Source organism: Tamandua tetradactyla, chromosome 23 (assembly GCF_023851605.1).
Source record: "Tamandua tetradactyla isolate mTamTet1 chromosome 23, mTamTet1.pri, whole genome shotgun sequence".
NCBI classification, from domain to species: Eukaryota; Metazoa; Chordata; class Mammalia; order Pilosa; family Myrmecophagidae; genus Tamandua; species Tamandua tetradactyla.
Genome location: NC_135349.1, coordinates 45587928 through 45607377, shown reverse-complemented (window position 1 = coordinate 45607377; position 19450 = coordinate 45587928). Strand labels below are relative to the sequence as shown.

General features: G+C 38.4%; 1 protein-coding gene and 1 pseudogene across 2 annotated transcripts in view; one reads left to right on the top strand and one right to left on the bottom strand.

The window, feature by feature from the left end:
* Positions 1-19450, bottom strand: part of TXNDC11 (thioredoxin domain containing 11) — a 116037-nt gene that overhangs the window by 84135 nt on the left and 12452 nt on the right. The window lies entirely within an intron of this gene.
* On the top strand, positions 18067-18820 carry LOC143667811 (tyrosyl-DNA phosphodiesterase 2 pseudogene; annotated as a pseudogene).

Here is a 19450-nt window from a genome sequence, read left to right as displayed (position 1 = left end):
AATATTTCATTAACTCAAAAGAAGGAAGGAAAGCACCAAGAGAGGAACAAAAACCAGAAGGGACAAATAGTAAGAAGGTACACTAATACCCAACCATACCAATAATTACTTCAAATATAAAAGGATGATTAACACCCCAATCAAGAAAAAGAGATTGCCAGAAAGGATGAATATCCAACTATAGGCTATCTAACAGATACATTCTAAATAAAAAGATATAGACAGGAGAAAAGTACCTTATGCAAAAAGATAAACCAGTTCCGAGTCAAGATGGCGGCTTAACAATGTGTGCATTTTAGTTCATCCTCCAGAGCAACTACTAAATAACCAAAAACAGTACAGAACAGCTCGTGGGGCCACGTCAGTGACCAGACACACGGCATACCCAAGTCTGGACCAGTTGGACCGGCTGTGAGCCCCCCAGAACCATAAGTTTCCAAAGCCGTGGAGGCTGGCACCCCTCCCCCACAGGCCGTTTCCCAGAGGGGAAAGGAAAGGAACTTTACCAGCAGCAGGGACTGAACACAATCAAATGCCAATTGTGGAATTAATTAACAAATTCTGACTACTAAAAATAGGCACCCAGCTTAGGTGAACCTGGTCAAAGCGGAGGTTGCTCATTTTTGCCCCAGTGCCAAGGGGGCAGAGCTGACAGAAAAAGCGGGGGGGGGGGGGGGGGGGGGGGGGGGGAAGGAAACAGGTTTTTGTGGCTGTGTTTCTACAAAGGCTTGACTGCCTTTGGATATAGTGGCAGGACTTCTCAAGCTGCAACTGCCCCAGGCATAGGCGGAAACAAGCTCCTTTGAAGGCTTGTCTGGAGCCTCTGCCTTCCCCAGGGGAGGGGTGAAGTCCAACTCAGGTGGAATCCCTTCCTCAAGGAATTCAGACACCAGGGCTTGGTAATTTGAAGCCATTAAAACCAGCCTACAACCTCTCCTCTGTCTCCACCACACCCCCAGCAGGGAGAGTCCACCAAAGTTAAAGGTACTGCATCATCTTATGCTGGTGGGACCTGCAGGCAGACAAGCACCATATACTGGGAAGGATAAGAAAAACAGAGTCCAGAGACTTCACAGGAAAGTCTTTCAACCTTCTGGGTCTCACCCTCTGGGAAAACCGATGCAGGTGACTCTTTCCTCCTGATAGGAGGCCAGTTTGGTCTGGGAAAATCCGGCTGGGGTCTGTAATACCTAAGTAGACCCTCCTAAGGGTGGGGGAGAAAAGGTACCACACAAGCAGGGCAAGAAACAAGAAAACAAGAACTGAAAAATTATCCTCTGTTAAGCAAAACTTGAGCAAGAGGTCCAGATAAAGCTGAACTGAATGTCAAAGAACAGACAGACAACAAATTCATCCAGCAAGAAAACCCTAGGTAAAAGAAGTGAAAGCAATCTCCAGAATAAACTAATTAAGGTAATTAAATGCCTAGACACCAGCAAAAAATAACAAATCACACTAGGAAAATTGAAGATATGGCCCAGTCAAAGGAACAAACCAACAATTCAAATGACATACAGGAGCTGAAACAATTAATTCAGAATATACGAACAGACATGGAAAATCTCATCAAAAACCAAATCAATGAATTGAGGGAGGATATAAAGAAGGCAAGGAATGAACAAAAAGAAGAAATTGAAAGTCTGAAAAAACAAATCACAGAACTTATGGGAATGAAAGGCAAGGTAGAAGAGATGGAAAAAACAATGGAAACCTACAATGGTAGATTTCGAGAGACAGAACATAGGATTAGTGAACTAGAGGATGGAACATCTGAAATCTGACAAGAAAAACAAAATGTAGGGGAAAAAAATGGGAAAATATGAGCAGGGACTCAGGGAATTGAAGGACAATATGAAGCACACGAATATACGTGTTGCGGGTGTGCCAGAAGGAGAAGAGAAGGGAAAAGGAGGAGAAAAACTAATGGAAGAAATTATCACCGAAAATTTCCCAACTCTTATGAAAGACTTAAAATTACAGATCCAAGAAGTGCAGCGTACCCCAAAGAGAATAGATGCAAATAGACATACTCCAAGACATTTACTAATCAGAATGTCAGAGGTCAAAGAGAAAGAGAGGATCTGAAAGCAGCAAGAGAAAAGCAATCCATCACATACAAGGGAAGCCCAATAAGACTATGCATAGATCTCTCAGCAGAAACCATGGAGGCAAGAAGACAGTGGGATGATATATTTAAATTATTAAAAGAGAAAAACTGCCAACCAAGAATTCTATATCCAGCAAAATTGTCCTTCAAAAGTAAAAGAGAAATTAAAACATTTTCAGACTAAAAATCACTGAAAGCATTTGTGACCAAGAGACCAGCTCTGCAAGAAATACTAAAGGGAGCACTAGAGACAGATAAGAAAACAGAAGAGAGAGGTGTGGAGAAGAGTGTAGAAAGGAAGACTATGAGTAAAGGTAAAAAGAAGGAAAATTAGATATGACATATAAAATCCAGAAGGCAAAAATAGTAGAAGAAAGTAGCACCCATACAGTAATAACACTGAATGTTAATGGATTAAACTCTCCAATCAAAAGACATAGTCTGGCAGAATGGATTAAAAAACAGGACCCATCTATATGCTGTCTCTACTCAAAGGACATGAGGGCAAGGACACGGACACAAACGGACATTTGCACACCAATGTTTATAGCAGCATTATTTACAATTACCAAGAGATGGAAGCAGCCAAAATGTCCATCAACAGACGGTTGGCTAAACAAACTGTGGCATATACATAAGATGGAATATTATGCAGCTGTAAGACAGAATAAAATTATGAAGTATGTAACAACATGAATGGACCTTAAGGACATTATGCTGAGTGTGATTAGCCAGAAACAAAAGGACAAATACTGTATGGTCTCACTGATATGAACTGACATTAGTGAAAAAACTTTGAATATGTCATTGGTAACAGAGACCATCAGGAGATAGAAATAGGGTAAGATATTGGGTAACTGGAGCTGAAGGGATACAGATTGTGCAACAGGGTTGCATATAAAAACTCAGAAATGGACAGCACAATACTACCTAACTGTAATACAATTATGTTAAATCACTGAAAAAAAATATATAAACCATCTAAACAGTTAGCAGAAGAAGGCTGGAATGACTCATCAGGTGAATGGGTAAATAACTTGGGGTTATACCCTTATAATTAAAGGCTATTCAATAACAAAAAAAAAGAATTCTTAGTATATTCTATAACTTAGGTGAATTTCAAAAAGTTATGTTGAATGAAAGAAGCAGACACTAAAAAGTACATATTATATGACTGCATTTATAGGAAAGGCTAAAACAGGCAAAACTAATCTATAGTGAAATAAATTAGTGATTATCTGGAACAGGGAGTGGGGCAGGGAGAATGATTACAAAGGGACACTGAGGGAATTTTCTGACAAGATGGAAATGTCCTATATTTTTGTCGGTGTTGGTTACATTTGTCAAAAGTCATTGAGCTGTACACATAAAATGTGTGAATTTTATTAAATGTAAATTATACTTCAATGAAGTTGATCAGGAAAAAAAAAGCCTTGGCTAGTACATTACCTCCTTAGTGAGGTTTTCTCTGAGACTCTATAAAAGAGGTTGTCCTCATTCTTTCTCTCAACTCCCCACTAGCTGGCTTCATAGCCCTCATCAGAAACTGTTAACTTCTTTAGTCACTTATTATCTATGTACTCAATCAGATCATTAACTCTTACGGCAAGGACGCTATCTTTTTCACTGTCAGATACTCAATGTTTAGCACAGTTTTTGGCATTCTGCTCTTCAGTAATTCGTTAATGAACAAACCTACACTTACCTAACCTGAACATATGTGAACAGAATTTAAATATAAGCTAATATAGACATGTATTGTTGGGAACAAACTGAAGGAATAAAAATCAGTGTCAGAGGGCACATATGCTTTATTAGGGATGATTCTAAGGGCCTCCTGATTATATTCTAGGTTCACATGTGTTAAATGAACTTGATAATCTGGTTTCTTGGAAAACAGCAAAATAGTACGGAGGAGGAGCATAAAGGAAGGTATTGCTAACTCAGATTTGCAGCAGTCAGACAGATATACAGAACCAAAAAGGAAAACATATAAAAATACCCAACATCTAAGCTAGTCCAAGAGCCTTGGCCATTTGTAGGGGGAAAGAGTCCCACACTCTCCTGTGCATCTAAAAAAAAGGTTAACTTTCTTAATTAAGAAAACAGTTTTAAATCTATTATTTCTTTATTTGAACCAAAAAGTATTAGCATAATTAAGTAGTGGTGATTCATTCAAACTGACATTTTTAAAAAAACATTTTTTATTGCATAATATAACATATATACAAAGCAAACAAAGAAAAAGCAATTGTTTTCAAGGCATTCTTCAACAAGTAATTACAGGACAGATTCCAGAGTTTGTCATGGGCTACCACACCATCATCTCAGATTTTTCTTTCTAGCTGCTCCAGATCACTGGAGGCTAGAAGGAATAATCTTTTTTTTTATCATTACAATTGACTTTTTTTTTTCTTTTTTGCGAAAAATAACATTGTTCTAGTTGGCTAGCTGCCAGAATTCAACACACCAGAGACAGACTGGCTTTCAGTAAAAGGGGATTTACTGAGTTAACATATAGTTCTTCAGAAGAAAGGCAGCTAACTTTCAACTGATGTTCTTCTTACATGGAAAGGCACAGAGTGATCTCTGCTGACCTTTACTCCAGGCCTCTGGATTCCAACATCTTTCCCTGGGGTGATTCCTTTCTGCATCTCCGAAGGCCTGGGCTGAGCTGCGAGTGCTGAGATGAGGTATGCTGAGCTGCTTGGACTGGGCTACATTGCGCTCTCTCATTTAAGCACCAGCCAATTAAGTCAAACATCATTCATTGCAGCAGGCACGCCTCCTAGCCGACTGCAGATGTAATCAGCAACAGATGAGCTTCACATGCCATTGGCTCAGGTCCACAGCAATAGAACTAGGCACCTTCACCTGGCCAAGTTGACACCTGAATCTAACTACCACAAACATATATACAAAAAAGCAATAAATTTCAAAACACAGTGCAACAATTAGTTGTAGAACAGATTTCTGAGTTTAGTATGGGTTACAGTTCCACAATTTTAGGTTTTTGCTTCTAGCTGCTCTAAGATACTGGAGACTAAAAGAAATATTAATATAATGATTTAGCAATCATACTCATTTGTTAAACCCTACCTTCTCTGTATAACTCCACCATCACTTTTAATCTCTCTCCCACTCTTTAGGGATATTTGGGCTATGACCATTCTAACTTCTTCATGTTGGAAGGGGCTGTCAATAATATGGGGTAGGGAAATGGAACTAGCTGATGTGGAGAGGCTGGGCCCTCTAGGTTTCAGGACTTATCTGGTCCAGGGACCCATATGGAGGTTGTATGTTTCTGGAAAGGTACCTTAGTTCATGGAACCTTTGAAGAATCTCATATATTGCCCTAGGTGTTCTTTAGGATTGACAGGAATGGTTTGGTTGCGGTTTGGCAAATTATGATAGGTAGCAATGTCTAAGTGAAGCTTGCAGAAGAGTGACCTCCAGAGTAGCCTCTTGACTCTATCTGAACTCCCTCAGTCACTGATGCCTTATTTGTTACACTTCTCAAACTGACATTTTAACCCTGCAATCCAGAAGCTTTCAGTCTATGTAGAAAACCTTTGTAATTCAAAATATTCATTCACTCATACAATAATCCAGGCCTAAAACAAACATCTACCCTCTTCAACATATGTTGCTTGGTCCAGTTCAAATTAAATAGTACAAAAGATTGACTTGGGCTTTGCCATAATTAAAAATTGGGTCAAAAATTCTTATTGTGCAAATCTTATTGTACATCAGGCATTGTATCATAGGCATTGAGCTATAGCAGTGAACATATCATGTTCTTAAGAAGATTAATTTCTAGGGGAGGAAGATAGGCAAACAAACAAATGTATAAACAACAAAAAATAAAAAGACCCAAAATAAGTAGTGAAGAATTGAAGCAAGGTGATGTGACCGAGGGACTGGGTAGCGCCTCTTATGGGGTTAGTTCGGGTCAGGGTGGTATCATCTAAGCTAAGAACAGAATGACAAGAAGACAGTTTCTCAAAGAGGTGGAGAAAGCCCTGGGGTAGAAAAGCAACATATTTTTAAGAGAGCCCAAATTGTTCTCTTTGGTGGTATGATTTTTCTGCTATTCAAACTGCATATTAAATATCAAAGACAACACAACACAACAACACAGGATACTCAATAATTTTGCTCAGCACATTCAAAGGAGTTGCAAAAGTAAAGGAGCCAGGTAAAATAGCAGATCCATTAAAATCCAAACATTAGCCAGGGAGGAGAAACACATGCCTCTGCTCATTCACAAGTTTCTGTTAACTCTTAAATTAAATTTTTTATAAACTATACCCAGATTAAAGGTTTTCTGCTTCTATGAAGTCTAAGTCTCAGGTATCAAAAAAACTCAAGAGTTGGTGGTTAAAAAAAAAAAAAGGCCCATTAAACCCCAAATTTTTATATGAAATTCATATCTTACACTTCACTCCAAAGAGGATCCCAAGCAGATCTGAAATTACTAGATGCAACTAAGCATATACACACAAAAAAATTTTCTCTTCAAGTTAGAATAAAAGGCAAATAAGATGAAGACAGAAATTAAATGCATAAAAACACAGGCAGGACAGAAATTAAATGTACAAGAAATGCACAATTTTTAATTCTGGCTAAATCCCAAGTCAATCTTTTGTACTATATAATTGAACTGGGCTAAGCAACATATGATGAAGACAGGAGTCACTTAATAGGGCACTTAATAAAATAAATAAAAATAAAATATTTTAAAAAAGAAAACCAAAAAAGCCAGAATACAACTCTCCTTCCAAACATCTGTCCTCATTAAAGCAAAAATCTTAAAAAGTAAAATAGGGAGGGTGAAGTCATCAACTTGGTGATGTGAGACAGTCCCTGAAAAACCTCCCCAGAGATTCAGTAAATAAAAGGACAAATTCCACTTGCTTAGAACTCTGGAGGGTGGTAGAGAGGGTAGAAGGACTCCACAAGCCCTGAATAGAAGTAAAAGGAAAATATCAGGTAGGAAACTTCCACCCTGGACATGCTGGTCCACTCCATCTGCCTTACTCCATCCCACAAAGCTTGGAGTTGCTCAGAGGCTGTGGCCCAGGTCCCTTCTACCTTCCATTAGGTAGAGCAAAAATAGAACCCTATGTATATGGAGGCCCAGGGACCCAAGAGAGCCTGGCAGATCACAAGCTGCTGAGAAGTGCTGCATACGAAAGGGTTCCCAGAAAGGGGCCTTAAATTGCCAAAAACATCCTAAAAAAGAAGAAAAGTATTGTTGATCCCACGGTGCCAGGGCCAGATTCATCCTTGGGGGTCATCTCCCACACCAACAAGGAGACTTTCACCACTGGATGTCATTTCCCATGTAAGGGAGAGGTCAATTACTTTTTCTTAGTTTGCTTTATATATATGTTATATTATACAATAAGAAAAAGTTTTTTAAAAAGCCACAGGTGGTCAAAACAGCATGGTATTATGGATACAGGAGTAAGATGGCAGCCTGGTGAGGTATGGAATTTGGCTCATCCTCCAGCTCAGCAAGTGACTAGCAAGGAACTCTATGGAACAGTTGCTGGAAGGCATCAGTGACCAGACACACAGCATACACCAGTCTGGAACAGGTGAAACAGCTGAGCTCCCACACAGAACTGCAAGTCTCCCAAGCCATGAGAGACTGGCACCCCAAATCACAGGCACAACAGGCTGGTTCCCCTAGGGGAGGGGAAACAGACTTTACTAGTAGCAAGGGCTTGGATCAACCAAGCTCCAGCTGTGGAATTACTGACAATTTCTGACTACTGAAAACAAGCCATGAACACAGATAAGCCTGGAGTTATCACTAAAGGAACCAGAAGTATTTGCCAGGGTAGGGAGTGGGGGAGCTGATGGAAAAATAAATATATAACCAAAGGCTTTCTGAGTTGGACAGCAAAAAATACTAGAAAAGGACTGGACCCTAGGAAAGGGGGGCACACAGAGCCTGGGGATACACAGAACCACATACCAACACAAGCTCTTGATTGGCAAACATCGAGAGCAGGGGTTCAGTTCTGGAAAGGCTTTTCATTCTTTTTTTTACTTATTAACAGCTCTTTAGATAAATTACAAGCACTCTCAAGCTCTAGCACTGCCCTAGGCAAGGGCAGAACTAAGGGATGTCTAAGAGACAAAGTAACTAGTCAGGTGAACGGGGTTAATTCCTTAAAGGGCTTATCATCCCCAAGAAAAATGGGACAGGGCCTAGCTCAAGTGGTGGCCCCTTTTCAGGGACTTCAGGTCCCAGGAACTGGAAAACAGAAGCAATCAAAGCCTGCCTAAAACCTCAGTCTCTGTCTCAACCACACCACTGGCAGGGAGAGGCTGCTGAAATTAAAAGCACTACATAACTTTACACTGGTGGGGAGCTGCCAGCTGACATGAGCCACATGCTGAGCAGGATAGGAAAAGCTCAGAGTCTAGGGGCATTATAGGAAAGTCTACAACCTGCTGGGTCTCACCATCAGGGAAAATTGACGCCGGCTACTCTCTTGTCTTAAGACATGGGCCTGTCTGGTCTGGGAAAATGTGACTGGGGTTGATAATATCTGAAGAGACTCTCCTCAAGAAATTAAAAAAAAAAAAAAGTCTCCACATAGGCATGGCAAGAAACATAAAAATAAGAACTGAAAACTTCTGATCAGTTAAACAGAACCTATGCTAGATGTCTAGAATAAGTTGAGCTGAATGTCAAAGGATAGAGAACAAAACCAACCAGCATGAAGACCCTAGGTAAAAGAGTGAAAACAACCTCCAGAATAAATTAATTAGGGAACTCAAATGCTTAGATGCCAGCAGAAAATAACAAGTCCTACTAGAAAAATCCAGGATATGCCCCAGTTAAAGGAACAAACCAACACCTCAAATGAGATTTAGGAGTTGAAACAACTAATTCAGGATGTTTGAACAGACATGTAAAATCTCATCAAACATAAAATCACAATGAAAGGGAGGGATAAGCGGTATGGTATGTATGAATTTTTTCTGTTTTCTTTTTATTTCTTTTTCTGAATTGATACAAATGTTCTAAGAAATGATCATATGATGAATATACAACTGAGTGATGATATTGTGAATTACTGATTATATATGTAGAATGGAATGATCATATGGTAAGAATGTTTGTGTTTGTTGTTATGCTTAAAAAATGTTAAGTTAATTAAAAAAATCTCATCAAATATAAAATCAACAAGTTGAGAGAGGGTAAAAGGATATTGGGCAAACATGAAGAAGAACTCAAAAGTTTGAAAAAACAAATTGGAGAACTTATCGGAAAGAAAGGCACAATAGAAGAGATGAAAAAACAATGGAAATCTACAACAATAGATATGAAGAGGTAGAAGAAAGGATTAGTGAACTAGAGGAAAGGACATCTGAAATCCAACACACAAAAGAAAATATAGGGAAAAGAACAGAAAAATATGAGCAAGGTCTCAGGGAATTGGATGACAACATGAAACTCATGGATACATGTTATGGGTGTTACAGAAGGAGAAGAGAAGGGAAAAGGAGCAGAAAGACTAATGGAGGAAATAATCACTGAAAATTTTCCATCTCTTATGAAAGACATAAAATTACAGATCCAAGAAGTGCAGTACACCTCAAGTAGATTTGGGGTATTTGTGCAGATTTCTCAGCAGAAATTATGGATGTGAGAAGACAGGGGTATGATATACTTAAGATTCTGAAAGAGAAAGACTGCCAACCAAGAATTATATACACAGTACAACTGTCCTGCAAAAATGAGAGGGATGACTTGACTGGTTGTTCTAAATTCTAAGGCTATGTCCTAGTAAATTATATTTTGTGAATCAATTGTCATATGTGTAACTGTTGCATTATGGATATACTTAATTTGATATTTAAAAAAAATATTTCTGTTTAAGGTATCTGTATGCAGGTGAGAAAATGTAATTGTGTAATGTCTGAAACATAAAAAAAGCTGTAAATAAAATTGACTGAATAGTAAAAAAATTTAAAAACAAGGGGAAGGTTAAAATGTTTTCAGACAAACAGTCACTGAGAGAATCTGTGACTAAGAGACTGGCTCTACAAGAAATACTAAAGGGAGGACTACAGGCAAATAGGAAAAGACAAGAGAGAGAGGACTGGAGAAGAATGTAGAAATGGAGACTATGAGTTAAGGTAAAGACAGAAAAAAAAATAGGTATGACATTTAAAATCCAAAAGACAAAATGTAGAAGAAAGTACTGTCTTTACAGCAATAACATTAAGTGCTAATGGATTAAACTCCACAATCAAAAGACAGACTGGCAGAATGGATTTGAAAAACAGGATCCATCTATATGCTATCTATAGGAGATTCACTTTAGGCCCAAGGATAAAAATAGGTTGAAAAGAGACAGGTTGAGAAAAGATATTTCATGCAAACAACAACCAGAAAAGAGCAGGAGTAGCTACACTAATATCTGACAAATTAGACTTCAAATGTAAAGCAATTAAAAGAGACAAAGAGGGACACTATGTATTAATAAATGGAAAAATTCAACAAGATGACATGACAATCATAAATATTTATGCACCAAGCCAGAGTACACCAAAATACATGAGGCAAACATCGACAACACTGAAGAAGTAAACACCTCTACCATAATAGTTGGAAACTTCAATTCCTCACTCTCATCAATGAATAGAACATCTAGACAGAGAAGCAATAAGGAAACAAAGATTTTTAATAAAATGATGAACTAGACTTAACAGACATTTACTGAACATTACATCTCACAGACAGCAGGATACACATTTACGCAAGTGCTTATAGATCATTCTCAAGAACAGACCATATGCTGGGTCACAATGCAAGTCTCAATAAGTTTTAAAAGACTGAAATTATACAAAACACTTTCTTGGATCATAATGGATGGAAGTTGGAAATCACTAATAGGCAGAGGGCCAGAAAATTCATAAATATATGGAGGCTAAACAACACAGTCTTAAACAATCAGTGGGTCAGGGAAGAAATTACAAGATAAATCAATAGGTATGACAAGGCAAATGAAAATGAAAACACGACTGTGCCAGTATGAATCTGTTGTGTACCCCAGAAAAGTCAAGTTCTTTAATCCTCATTCAATATTGCTGGGTGGGATCCTTTTGATTGTTTCCATGAAGATGTAACCCACTCAATTGTGAGTAGTAACCTTTGATCACATGGTTTTCATGGAGATTTGCCTCCACCCTTTAAAGGGTGGGGTTGCTTACTGGAGACTTTAAAGAAGAAACCATTTTGGGAAAAGCTTTAGAGCCACCAGAACTGACAGAGGCAACAGAATTGACACAGCCCTGAGAAAGCTAATAAAGAAGCCTGGAGAGAAAGCTAGCAGATGTTGCCATGATGTGCCTTTCCAGCTGAAAGAGAAACTATGAGCATCACTGGCCTTCTTGAACCAAGGTATCTTTTCCTGGATGCCTTAGTTTGGACATTTTTATAATCTTGCCTTAATTTGGACATTTTCACAGCCTTAGATCTGTAAATTTGCAACTTAATAAATTCCCCCTTTTAAAAAGTCATTCCATTTCAGATATATTGCATTCTGGCAGCTTGCAAATAATAATACAGATTGCAGTACCACACAAATGGGGTGCTTCTGTAGTTTGCAAATATTAAAATATTGGAACAGTTTTTTGAATGGATAAAGGGAAGATTCTGGAAGAGTTGTGAGAAGCTTGAAGAGAAGGTCTAGAGCGTTTTGAAGAGACTGTAGAAATTTTGACTCTAAAGATACTTCTGATAAGTTCTTAGACAGAAATGATGCATGTGTTATTGTAAACTGGAAGGAAGGCTACCTTTGTTTTAAAGTAGAACAGAATCTTGCAAAATTGTGTTCTGCTGCTGGATGGACATTAGAGTGTAAAGGCAACAACCTGGGATACATAGCTTAGGAAATTTCCAAATTAAAAGTGGTTTCTCCTTGCAGTCAGTTTATAGTGAAATGAGGCAGGAAAGAGGTAAATTGAGAACTGAACTCTTTGGTAAAAAGAAACCAGAAACTGATGGTCTAGACAACTCTGGGCTTACAGAAAGGGAGCCCCCCAGAGAACAGTGCCCCACTGAAGATTTAACCAAACATGGAACCAGTCAGCCATTTCAGAAAAAGCCAGGATTGGAAATGGGGTAATTCAGGAAGGACTTGTAGAAAGTCCTACTGTCTGATGGTTGCAATTCCAGCATATTGAATAGAAAACCAACAAGAGTGCTGTGGGATCTGTATAACTGAACCATTGCAAGTGTAGACTAAAAGGGACCAAAAAGGGACAAAGTGAAAGAAAAAACGGCTTCTGAGGCAGAACCAAGGGAGCTAAGTTTGGGAGCCAAGAAACTTGGCCAGGAGAGTGGCCCCACCCATCCACATGCTGAGGGTGAGTCTGCCCTGGACACAGAGGGTGGGTGTTCTGATTCCTTGCTCAGGAAGAGCTGTGCCACCTTAGGCCTCAGAAAGGGTGAATTGTATAAGCTAGAGATTGGGCAGCCTGGCTGCCACCCCATTGTTCTGGAGGGGTTAAGTATGTGCCCCGGAGATGTCAGAGATCCCAGGTCTACCGTGATGTATGGAGAGGGTGGAACCAAGAAAAAGGTGGTACCGCCAATGTCCCCCATGGTTGCATTTAGAGAGAGCCAGGCTGCTGCATAGGCGCTTGGAAAGGGTGAAGCTGCCACCTTCCAAAGCCCCGAGGATAAATGACTCCAAGACTTTCAATCTAATGATGTTTGCCCTGCAGATTTCCAGAACTGTTTACATCCTGTGACTCCTGTGTTCCTTCCAATTTCTCCCTATGGAAACAGGAACATTTATCTATGACTGTCCCTCCTTTGTATGTTGACAGCAGACAACTCGGTCTGTGTTTTTACAGGTCAAGAGCCAGAGGAGAATTTTGCCTTAGGACAGACCATGCCTATAGCTGACTTTGATGAGATTTTGTACTGTTTCTGACTTTGTACTGTGCTTATATTGTTATTGAAATGATTTAAGGCTTTCTGATATTTTTATGGAATCAAATGCATTTTTCATTTGAAAAGAACATGTCTTTTTTGGGACTGTATTAGCTAGGGTTCTCTAGTGCATGGAATCCTTATGGAATCTTATATATTGTCCTAGGTGTTCTTTAGGATTGACTGGAATGGTCCTGGTTGGGGGTTGGCAGGTTATTATAAATAGCAAGGTCTAACTGAAGCTTGCAGAAGAGCAACCTCCAGAGTAGCCTCTCAATTCTATTTGAACTTTCTCTGCCACTGATACTTTATTAGTTACACTTCTTTTCCCCTTTTGGTCAGGATGGAACTGTTGATCCTATGGTGCCAGGTCTGGATTCATCTGTGGGAATTATCTCCCACATTGCCAGGGAGGCTTTCACCCCTGGACGTCATGTCCCATGTAGGGGGGAGGGCACTGATTTCACTTGCAGAATTGGATTTAGAGGCAATGAGGCCACATCTGAGCAACAAAAGAGGTCCTCCAGAAGTGACTCTTAGGTATGCCTATAGGTAGTCTAAGCTTCTGTGCTACCTATATAAGCTCCAAAAGAGTAAACCTCAGGATCGAGGGCATCAACATCCATTCTTAATGAAAACACTTCGAAAGGTAGGAATAGAAGGGAATTTCCTCAATATGAAAAAAGGGAATATATGAAAAGCCCACAGCTATCATCATCCTCCATGGGTAAAGACTGAAAGCTTTTCCTCTAAGATCAGGAACAGGACAAGGGTGCCCACTGCCAACACTGTTATTCAACATTGTGCTGGCGGTTCCAGCCCAAGTAATTAGACAAGAAAAAGAAATAAAACCCCCCAAATTGGAAAGGAAGCAGTAAAACTCTTACTATTTGCATACGACATGATAATATATGTAAAAAAAAAAAATCACGAAAAATCTACAGCAAAACTACTAGAGCTAATAAATGAGTACAGCAAAGTGGTAGAATACAATAGAAACATCCCCAAATCAGTAACGTTTCTATACATTAGTAATGAGCAATCTGCAGAGGAAATTTTAAAAATTCCATTTACAATAGCAACCAAAATAATCAAATATTTAAGAATAAACAAGGATATAAAAGACCTACATGCAGAAAACTACAAGAAATTGCTAAAAGAAAGCATGGTAGACCTAAATAAATGGAAGGGCATACCATGTTCATAGATTAGAAGACTAAATATAGTTAAGATGTCAATACTACCCAAAATGATTTATAGATTCAATTCAATACCAATTTAAATCACAACAACTTACTTTGCAGAAATAGAAAACCAATAACCAATTTATATGGAAGGGCAGCATGTCCCAAACAGCTAAAAATATCCTGAGAAAGAAAAATGAAGTGGGAGGTCTCACACTACCTAACTTTAGACCCTCTCATCTATGCACAATTGATCTTTGATAACCCAGCTGGGATAGAGCAAGCCTCTTCAATAAATGGTACTTGGAGAAATGGATATCCATATTCAAAAGAATGAAAGAGGAGCCATAGCTCTCACCCTATACAAAAATTAACTTAAAATGGATCAAAGACCTAAATATTAGAGTTAAGACTATAAAAGCTTTAGGAAAAAAAGGTAGGGAAATATCTTATAAATCTTGTAATACAAGGTGGTTTCCTAGACTTTTATTCAAAGGATGAACAACAACAAAAAAGAAATAGACAAATGGGATTTCCTCAAAATTAAACACTTTTGTGAATCAAAGAACTTTCTCAGGAAAGTAAAAAGGCAGCCTATGAAATCAGAGACAATAGCTGGAAACCACATATCAGAGAAGAGTTTAATATCCAGAATATATAAAGAGATTCTACAATTCAACAACAAAAAGACAAACAACCTAATTTAAAAATGAGCCAAAAACATAAAAGACACTTTTCAGAGGAGGAAATACAAATAGCTAAAAGGTACATGAAAAGACATTCAACTTTACTGGCTATTAGGGAAATGCAAATCAAAACCACAATAAGATACCATCTTAGACCCATTAGAATGGCCATCATCAAAAAAGTAGAAAATGACAACTGCTGGAAAGGTTGTGGAGAAAGAAGCAACTTATTCACTGCTGGTGGGAATATAAAATGGGACAACCACCATTTTGGAAGGTAGTTTGGCAGTTCCTTAGGAAGCTAAATATAGAATTGCTATATGACCCAGCAATCCCATAACTTGGTATTTATTCAGAGGAACTGAAGGCAAGGACAAAAACAGATATCTGCACACCGATTTTATAGCAGCATTATTTACAATTGCCAAGCAATGGTAACAGCCCAAATAGTCTACCAATGGACAAGTGGCTAAACAAGCTGTGGTATATACTTAAAACAGAATATTATGCAGCCGTAAGACATAATAAAGTCATGAAGCATGTAAAATGTGGTTGAACCTTGAGTATATTATGCTGAAACAACAAGACAAATACTATATGGTCTCACTGATATGAACTAACAATGAGTGAATTTTGAGAGTCAACATTAAAAACACAGATTATCAGGTCACAGAAAGAGGGAAGAGATACAGCCTTTGGTGCTGAAGGTATACAGAATGTGCAATAGGACTGACTGTAAAAATTCAGAAATGCACAGCACAATACTACCTGATGGTAGCACAAGATTATAAGTACACTGAATGAAGCTGAATGTGAGTATGGCTGAGAGAGAAATGCTGGAGACATATGTGAAAAGACATATATCTATCATATATCGAAGATAAAGACTGAGACAGTATAACTTAAGAATGCCTAGAGTGGACAATCATGGTGATTAAATGTACCAATACTAAAACGTTTATGCATGAGGGAGAACAAACGAATGCAACATTGTAAGGTGATGATAATGAAATGGCATATAGGAAAAGTACTAGGATCTATAGTCAACAGTAACTGTAATATGCGTCCACTGAATATAACAAAGGAATTATGCCAAAACTAAATGACAAGCAGGAGGTATGGGGCAGAGGTATGGATCCTTTGTAGAAGAAAAGGAAATGTCTTCATATAGCTTCTGTGGCAAAGGCATGTTTACTCCCTTAGGTTGGATTGTATGATGTGCAAATAAAACTTAAAAATGAACAGAGAGAAACAAGTGCTAGAGATAATGTGGAGAAGAACCTATTCACTACTGGTAGGGAAGCTGAGAGGTGCAGTCCCTTAGAGGGCAGTGTGGTGGTTCCTCACGAGGCTAGGGGTGGCGTTGCCATATGATCTGGCAACCCCACTGCTAGGCAGATACCTGGAGGAACTGAGCGTGGGGACACAGATAGACATTTTTACACTGGTGTTTATGGTGGCAGTGTTTGCGATCACAATGGATGGAGGTGGCCTAAGGGTACAACGACTAAGGGAAGGAAAGGGGAATGTGGTGTATACACACGATGGAGTACTGAGCTACAAGAAGGAATGATGTTGTGAGGCATGCAACTAGGTGAATAAACCTTAAGGACAATGTACTGAATGAAAGGGCAGAAACAAAAAGACAAATATTATGCTTCATTCATACTGACTAACTATAATATACAAACTCGGAGAAATGAAGTCAAGAACATCAGTTATTAGGCTGTGTCCAATACTAAAGGGTCCTAGATTGTAAGTTTACAGCACTTACATATGTTCAGGAATTGTAACTGTTAATTCTAAATCCTGAGGTACTGAGCTATTTGTGTATAACTTGCTTTTTCCCAAACTTTGGGTATGTCACACCTGAGACTCTGAATTAGAGCACTGAAGCTACGAAAACCAGCATTAGCCCACACACAGCAACTGTTAAAAGAGTTGAAAAAGTGATCAGCCTTAGACTAGAGCTATGAATGACGTTTATCTGGATAGGACCAAGGTAAATCAGAATACCAGGTAAAGGATGATACGATCTATATTTTAAAACTTCAACTTCTGTGTGAGACCAAAGGGATGTTTATTTGGTGCAAAATTTATATTTTGGGTAGTACATTATCTAATTTAACTAATATGTTCGGTTTATTTGAATACCATAATTACATGGAATCTTGAATAGGGACTGAGATCTTGTTGGTTTGTACAAGTTAGTGTGATACCTCAACATATTCCAGAATAGTTTTGGCAGAGAATAAAAAAGTATTTGAAAAGTCCCTTTGGGGAACTGGGTAGAAAGGAAGAAGCTAAGCCTACTCACAGCACTTACATATGTTCAGGAATTGTAACGTTAATTCTAAATCCTGAGGTACTGAGCTATTTGTGTATAACTTGCTTTTTCCCAAACTTTGGGTATGTCACACCTGAGACTCTGAATTAGAGCACTGAAGCTACGAAAACCAGCATTAGCCCACACTATACACATTATAATTATGCCTAAGAGTCACCCCCAGAGAACCTCCTTTGTTCCTCTGATGTGGCCTCTCTCTCTAAGCCAACTCAGCAGGTGAACACACTGCCCTTCCCGTACACAAGGGGTATAAATCTCCCTGGCAAAGTGGGACAGAACTCCTAGGATAAGCCAGGACTCAGCATCATGGGATTAAAAAAGGCTTCCTGACCAAAATGGGGAAGAGAGAAATAAGACAAAATAAAGTTAAAAAAAAAAAAAAAAAGAACAAAAATAAAAAATAAAGTTTCAGTGGCTGAGAGATTTCAAACAGAGTCAAGAGGTTATCTTGGAGGTTATTCTCACACATTATATAGCTATCCCTTTTTAGTTTATGGTGTATTAGAGTGGCTGGAGGGAAGTACCTGAAATTGCTGAACTGTGTTCCAGTAGCCTTGATTCTTGAAAATGATTGTATAACTATAGAGCTTTTACAATGTGACTGTATGACTGTGAAAACCTTGTGTCTGATGCTACTTTTATCCAGGGTATGGACAGATGAGTAAAAAAAAAATAAGGATAAAAAAATAAATAAATGGGGGGGGAGGATAAAGGGTAAAAAAATTGGGTAGATTGAAATACTAACAGTCAATGAGACCCTCCCTTAGCCATCCAGACGCCAGGCAGAAGCAGAGCAAGAGAGCGTCAACTCCTTCCTTGAGCTGTGCATGAAGGCCAGCTCCTCAACAAGCCATCGGCAGACACCTTCTGAGCCCTTAGGTCTGTGGACCTAAGCAACAAAGATACAACTGACTCCTCTCATTCTAAAATCAGCTCATCTGAAAATATTCACCAAAATGACAGTATGTTCTCTTTAATTTCCTGGAATATTTGATGGATTGGACCTTAACACTTGCAAGAAAGGGTTCGAGAGGTATGTTCTTATTTAACTTTCTACAGTCCAGCTGTAATATTTCTACAGGAAGTTATTCCTCCATACTGTAGCTATCTAACAAAGAGAGCAAGAAGTCATGAGATTATTACAGGTATGAAGAAGGATATTTCACAGCTATATTTAAAAAATCAAGAGTGAAATTAAAAAGCCAAGAGATTATTCCTTTTCCAAGTACCAAAACGATGAGATAGCTTTTGTGTGCACATGTTATCAAATGTGGGGGTATACCCAACATTTTCGGTGTCTGGGGGCTTTTGGGCAAGATTGAGCATTGCCAGTATGAAAACGTGGGATATACAAACGCACTCTAATTCTGGAATACCTGTTACTTGTAAATTTCATTTTGAAAGAATATTTTTCAGAACAGCAGCAGTAGGGGGCCACATTATTCTTGTAAATTTGGACCTACCTGGGTTGGAAACATTGGACTGTGGCAGATTTCCAGTGATCACTGGGGTCTTTTGTGCACTTAGATATAAAATTGTAACCTCCTTTTCAAATGTGAGTTTTAAATGAATTGTATAGTTTGGTTATGGATTTTAGCAAATACAATTTTTACCTGTCTGGAAACTGTGACTTTTATTTCATGGATTGTGTCCTCAGATTTCAGAATTGAATATTAATGGTTACTTAAACTAAAGTATGCCCATGTTCAGAATATAAGGCCTCTTAACGAAAGGCACAAAGCCTATCAGAGCTTTTAAATGTGACACTGGGTTCCAACAGGGGGCCAATATCATCTCAAGTTATATTTTATACTTGATTTGTTTTTTTCAATCAGGTACAAGAATTGTTACTATTTTAAATAAGTTCGTGAAAGAAAACACTTTTTAATGTCATGAAGTTACTGAGTCCTTGGAACTGGATCTTTTAATTATATTTTGCAAATTCAGGTCATCTTAAATGAAAATGAAGAGTTCTTTTGACAGCTAACAGTTTATAAAGAAACTTTATGACTTAAAATTCCTTGCCTCTTTTATTCATGTCTACAGTTATCTCACTAAGAGTAACAGAGTTAGGCTTGATAATGATTAAAGACAGTTAATAGCAGCACTGAACTATTTTTCTAAGAAAAAAGTAAATGTGCAGAGGGTGGGCAATGG